Here is a 7,485-nt window from a genome sequence, read left to right as displayed (position 1 = left end):
CAGATGTATGCTATAATAATAACAAGGTGCCACTTTAAAAAAAATACTTTTTAGCTTAGGGCTACATTTAAACCTTCAGGTACAGTTCATGAAACTCATAATGTGGGAGAGTGAGTACCTCTGGTGTCTTTGAGAATCTCTAGGGGAAAAGACTCTGAGATATTGTTATCATTATCACCATCTTGCTAACTGAATCACAGTTAGTGCCTTGGTTATTACACCTAAGGGAGTGACTTACTACCCTCCAGGTTGAAATAAAGGGCAAAATGAGTTTCTTCCATTGTTGGAAGGTGGAATACATTCAGAACACACGAAGGAAAAGGCATTCTAGTCAATCTCAATCTTTTAAAAATAGAGAACTAAATTAATCTGAATACGCAATCCTCAGTTTGGCCATATAAAATAATTGAGCATAGGCTTCAACTAACCTGAATGCAGATGGCAATTCTTGTACAGTTAGATACATTTTTCCTTCTGTAATATATGCATGTCTGTTTTTATAGAATTGTGAAAACAAAACAGGCAAGATTTCATGCGCAAGCAGAGCTGCACTTGAAAATGAAAGGGTGTTAACATGCCATAGACTGCATGTTTTTTTTTTTTATCTCAGTTAAGTTGTAAAATTATAAGATGTTGTTGAAGTAATTCAGTCAAATAAAGGTAATATTGATGAAAACCACTTTCACTTTCTTTAAAAACCACTTTCACTTTCATCGATTCATAAACATTGGAGTGTAAATGTGTAGACTTCTTTTTCAAACTCTATAGATAGAAATGAGTGTTCTAACTCTAAATACCTGGAAAGGAAACATAAACTGTATGTTACACTTGAACCTGGAATATAAGATGGGGACTGTGTTTTGATGATGAAACACTGAGAGCCCTTTGACAGTGCCCTATTTTGCTCAAGAATTGTATTTTTTACTCCTTTCCCTGATGTGACTAATTTTGTTTTTTTTTTCTCTCTATTGTTTGTTTCCTATTGTGGCCCCAATTTATTTTAAAAGGAATTATTAATTGCCTTGTCTTTTTGCAATAGCTCAGTGTGGAAAAATGCAGATTGAAACCAGGGACACTCCGCAAAATCACTTCTGGCTTCCGGATTCTCTATTTATTTGCTATATTGTCCCTCTCTGACAAACAGTTAAAAGATAAAAATGCCACTGTGACAGTTTTCTTATTTACTTTCCAAATAAATCTTAATGATTAGAACTTCTAACACTTGGCATATGCTTACAAATAATTAAACTAGATATATTGTAAGAAAGAGCAGAGAGTGCTAGGATGGGCGCTTTTGACTGGAGCAGGTGACCATTTGACTTTAAGTGTGAACCGTGGAAATAAAAGCAACTGTGCTTGATCATTTACTCAGCACTGGAGGCAATAATCAAGTTCCTCAAATCAATCACACCATCGAAGAGTGATGGCAGGGAGCAGACGCTTTATCAGCAAAACTGCGTATTTTGTATCAGTTTGTCTCTTTGTATTTTTAGACATAAATCTTTAATGTGGAGTTTGTGTTCAGACAGTGTTCTCTCCTCCCTACAGGTGTTGACAACACAATAGGATTTGTGGATTTTGAGCACCTGAGGAAAAATTGTCATATGAGAAAAAATTGATACTACGTTATAAGACCTACTATAAAAATATATGTCTTCATTTCAGAATAACAGTATTTGGGCAGATAATTTAGGAGAAAAATATCTCAATTTTAACAAATTATATTTTGTATCATATATAGATAGTAATACAGATAGCCAAGGATCACGATCAATTTCATAATGCATAATTGTACAAATATGTATTTATATATTAATATAGATATTGTTAGCAAGTAACGGTAGTTCTGTTTTATAGCTCATTGTTTCAAATCAAGAATGCTCTATTTTGACTCATGTTAGATTAAAAGCAGTATATTTTCCTGTTGATTTTCTCAGTAAATATTCACATTTTGTTTTGAAAGCTGTTAAACTGAACTTCATGTGAAATTGCTTAAATAACACATTTCTCCACATTAATTCAGACAAACATTGTTATTGTGTTTTGCTTAAGACTGACTAAATATAAACTTCTGAATAATATGGAGAAAGGATAAAAGGGACATGAAAGTTATCGATTGCTGTATGAATTTAGCTCTCTGTGTCCTTGAGAAATACAAAACTTAATGGAAGTTGGAGCACAGAATATCTCTATTTTCGCATATCTTACTTATTTCAAATTGATAGATAACATGATGCCAAACCTATGAATAGTTCATGTAGTGAAGTACAGTTGAATCGCTAGTGAATAGGAGCATGGTTGATAGATTTTATTGCAGAAAATGTGGTGCAGTTTTGCTCTTCTACTTAACTTGAAAGCCAACACAAAATAGTAAATATTAAATGACTTGAAACAATACTAAGGGCTTGTCTCTACTTAATAATTTTACACTTAACATAAGCCTCATGCAAGTTATGTTTCCCCTGAGTAACCACCATGTAGTACACACTATGGAGGATCACTTATTTATAAAAGCGATAAATAGAAATAATCATGTAAGTTTGATAAATCTATACTATGTTAAGGTCAAGGGCCATCTAATTGAATATAAATTGACTAACCTTGGCTGATTCACCACACCCACTTAAAAGTCTCATAATGTAACATTTTTGCCATGTGCTTAAAAATTTTAGTGGTAAATGTATGTGTATTGTGTGTATATGCAAATTTTGCCACTTGTCCATACAGTTACAAAACATATCATCATATCTAATGTTTATTTTTATATTATTTACTTAGGGATTTCACTATATTGTGCTGTTGTATATGTTTTACAGTGTTGAACGTCTAATCCTTGCTTTGTCTTTTGTATTTCACGTAAGATAGTTATATTGGGTATATTGTATATACTTATTATTTTGATGCCATATAGTTGCTTGCTAAAACTATACATTAATGTTTATTTGAGCCATTAAGTTTTACAAATGCTGTCTTGTTGAAAGTCATTATTGTAAGTGGATATTATCCTATCATTTACGTCCCTGGATGGAGGATATGATTATGAGAATTTTCCAATGGGTGGCCTAAATAAAAAGTTGATTATTTTTGTTTGAAGGAAATGCAAAGGGATTTACATTCCCACGTGATAGATATCAATGATGTATAAAATTATGTCTTGCTTTTACTTTATTTGAGATCTTATTTTGGTCTCAAAAGAAAAGCGATTTTCAAAAGTAGAGTAAAAAATATCTATATTAAAAATACATGTTATGATTACTAAACCATTCAAAAACCAATGGCTTTATTTCCCAGTGCCCAGAAATTAAAAAAAAAAAGGCAGCAAAGTATATGCTGATGGTTTCAATAACCTTGCATTCAAAAGGCTAGAAGCTTGGAGACCAGAACCCAGTGTAATTCTGCACATATTTTCGAGAGACATTATACATTTCTTTAGTCCAAAAGTAATGTTAATGCTCTTCATTTTGAAAGTCTTAAGTTCACATAAGTATTTATGCAGTATATTTCATAATATAGTCAGTTGACTAAATTGTCAGATGTCAATCAGCAGAGTCCTCTTAAACAGAAAATTCAGGTCTACTGACCTTACTTCTGAACTACATTTTTCTTCAATGATTTCATAAATGTTTAGGTTGGAAAGACATTATGCTTTGTGAGTCAAAAACTAAGCACATCACCCACCATATATTTTAATTTTGATTGTAAGTAGAGAAAGAATAGCCTCCTAGCTCAATATTTCTCAGAATTTAATCTTTGGGACAATATCTCTGCAGAATTTCCCTAAGTATTCACAGACGCACACCCACATGCACATACACATGCAAATACAGATTTATGATCAACTGTACTGGAAAGCTCTTGGTTAAAAAAGGCAAATGCATCCCCTTATGGCAAGCCTTCTCTGGTCCTATAACTACAGTAACTTAAACTATCTGAATCTACCTCCCTTACAAAGGTCCCACAGAGCACCTCTGCTCCTGGTAAAACTACCTCTTCCCAGCTTTGACACTACTCATGTCAGGACTGAAGATCCCCTGTACATATGGTGGAACCACTATTTCTCCTGACCTGCAATCTTCCTGTCCCAGAACCACAAACTTTCTAAAAGATCACTCCATAGACGGCCATCACTGGAACTAATCATCACGTTTCCATAAGAAACCATCAAAATTAACCCAATCATTTGGATTCTTTTTTTTTTTTTTTTTTTTTTATGATAGTCACAGAGAGAGAGAGAGAAAGAGAGAGAGAGAGAGAGGCAGAGACACAGGCAGAGGGAGAAGCAGGCTCCATGCACCGGGAGCCCGACGTGGGATTCGATCCTGGGTCTCCAGGATCGCGCCCTGGGCCAAAGGCAGGCGCCAAACTGCTGCGCCACCCAGGGATCCCAATCATTTGGATTCTTAAAGACATAATGCCGTATACATCCACCTCAGTAACTCATTTTCTCACAATGGAAACTCTCTCAGTATGACTATTATTTTTTAAATTTATTATTTATTTACTTATTCATTCATTCATTCATTCATTCATTCAATATGCCCATTAAGCAGAGAAAATCCCCTCTACCCTCCATTTGTCTCAATGTCCTTTCCATTTCTTATTCTGACTGAAATCTAGGTGTTACCTAAGGACACTTCTTCCCCAGAAGAGCTCTTCAGTAGTCTTTTTCTCAGACTCCAAGAAGCAATGGTCTAGGAGTTGGGATAAGTCTCATCCCTCAGCAAACAAATGAATAAACAACAATCTGTTTAAGATATATCAGGAGGATAGGTCAATGTTTTCTCTAATAAGAAAGAAAGTTGTAAACACTTATACAAATATCATTGATATTTTATCACCTAGCTTATTACCTTTCTTTGATCAGTACTTATTATTTTAGTAATGTCAATATATAAGCAATGCATGCAGCACTTTCTAATTTTAGTTTTGTACTTATGTCACCTTCAGTAATTTTGTCCTATACTTTACCTCAGTCATCCATTTCCATCGTTATTTCCTCCAGACATTATCATTACCAATATCTGGATCACCTCCAAAATCTGAATTAAAATTTTGTCAGTGTCTGCTTCCTATTTTCATTTTAAAGTAGAAACTCTTCAAGAAGCCCAGCTCTTCAGATTCTTTGGTTCTACCTTTATGTCAATCCACTGAAACCAATAATTCACTGTTGATCTCTCTACTTTGTAGTTACACCCCTTATTACCAAGATTAGTTTCCTTGGGCTGTTATCAAAATCAACCCTTGTATCCATGCTCAATCTCCTTACCTTTTTCTTACTTTCTTTGACAGAGCTAGTTAAACCATAAATCCTAATATCTGCTTAACTTGCACCAGGATGACTGGGCAGGATTGGAAAAAAAAAAAAAGGCACAAATAATGTGAACAATCTCACTCTAAAATATGACCACAAAGCTTAAGAGAGCCCTTAAGACACATATCACATTTCTCTAGAGAGTATGTTTTCTATCTCCTCTCTTTACTAACCACTCTTCACTCTTCTCCTCCACCCCAGGCAGTTGCTCTCAGCAATACTCAATTGCGATTTGGTTTCGGGTTTGAAAAAAAACTTAATATAGTAGCCTGATTTTCTCGATATCTTTCTTCTCTTAAAGAAGAGAGGTTTGACCCTACTGCAAATTCTCTAGTCAGTGTCACCAATGTGACCACTTCTCACTATCTTAGCCAATTTAACCTACCTTATTTGAAATTATTTGAAAATTGTTGTCTGCTGAAGCATAGGATAAAACTGATCACTCTCTAGAAACACTTTGTTCACCTAACTACTGTGACACATATTTGTGTATATGTTTTGTTTTATTTTACTTTATTTTTTTCTTTTGACCTAACTGGCTACTTCTTCTCCATTATTTTACTGGGTAATCCTTTTCCCATCTCAAGTATTTGGAATACCCCTACTTCCAGTTGAAGAATATTTTTCTTATATTTTGATAGTCACAAATATATTTCTTATAGTTGATAGTCACAACTATATCACAACTTTAGTTTACCATATATAAAATAATGGCACGCAAATTTATGATTTCAGTTTCAACTTTTTCCCTGAAATAGACTTCCATGTCCAACTGACTTATTAATAGTTCTACTTGGATCTTACTAGAAGCTCAAACCTAAAATACTCCAAACTAAACTTCTGATTACTCAAACCCACTCCTCCTTTGGCGTACAGAATTTTAGTAAATAGCACAGGTAATCTCCAGCTTTTGATGGTTCAACTTAACCATTTTTAAACTTTATGACTTGTGAAAACAAAACTCATTTCGTAAAAATTATGCCTCAAATTTTGAATTTTGATCTTTTCCTCCACTAGTGATATTTAACATGATGCCCTCTCATAATCATATTATGATGCAACAGTGAGCCACAGCTCTCAGTCAGCCATTGATCACAAAGATAACAAATGATACACCTACAACTCTTCTATACCCATACAACCATTCTGTTTTTTTCATTTTCAGTACAGTATTGCATAAATTACATGAGATAGTCAACACTTTATTATAAAGCTCTGTGTTAGATTATTTTGCCCAACTGTAAGCTAACATAAGTGTTCTGAGAATGTTTAAGGTTGATTAAGCTAAATTGTAATGTGAGGTAGATTAGGTGTATTAAATGTATTCTCCACTTAAAATACTTTTAACTTATGATAGGTTTATTGGGACACAATCCCATTGTAAGTTGAGGAAGATCTTTATAGCTTTTTACCCAGCTGTTTGTGCCAAAAACCTTGGAGTTACCCTTTACCACTCTTTTATACCCATACTCCAGATTGATTATAGAAAATACTTTGGTTCAGGATACCTGGGTGGCTTAGTCAATGAAGTGTCCAACTCTTGATTTCAGCTTAGGTCATGATCTCAGGGTCGTAAGATTAAGCCTCTGTTCCTCCTCCTCCTCTCTCTCTCTTTCTCTCTCTCAAATAAATAAATAAATGAAATCTTAAAAAAAAAAAAAAGTAATTTTGTTCTACCTTCAAAACATATACTGAATCAGATGACTCATCCTCACTCCCTCCATTGACACTTTTATTCTAGCAGATTCTATTATTCCATTCCCTTATTTTACAATAAACACTTTACTTGTATCGATGCTTCTACTCTACTCTCTTCATTGTATTTGCTATATAATCTTTTCTGACATGAGTCAGATTATGTTTCTTCCCAGCTTGCTATCTTCTAATGGCTTCTTGCTGAGTGACTGTACCAAATGTAAATAGTATGTACATATTGGTGAACAGACCAGACCTAGACATAATTTAGCTAAGTTAAACAAGTTTTGCTTACCTAAATGATTCATGGAGAGGTCAGCAGAGTTAGGATTCACAGTAGAGAAAATAGAATCATAGGACAAGAGATCCAACTGAGATTTAGGGCCATAGAAATCTCTGCTAAGTTGAAATTTAAAGTTTTAGTGAATGAGTTAGAATCATAATAAATAAATAATAAATAAATCCTGGAAATTTAACCC

The sequence above is a fragment of the Canis aureus genome, chromosome 2, assembly GCF_053574225.1.
Source record: "Canis aureus isolate CA01 chromosome 2, VMU_Caureus_v.1.0, whole genome shotgun sequence".
Lineage (NCBI taxonomy): Eukaryota > Metazoa > Chordata > Mammalia > Carnivora > Canidae > Canis > Canis aureus.
The sequence above is the reverse complement of the archived record's forward strand: the minus strand, read 5'-3'. Positions refer to the sequence as shown.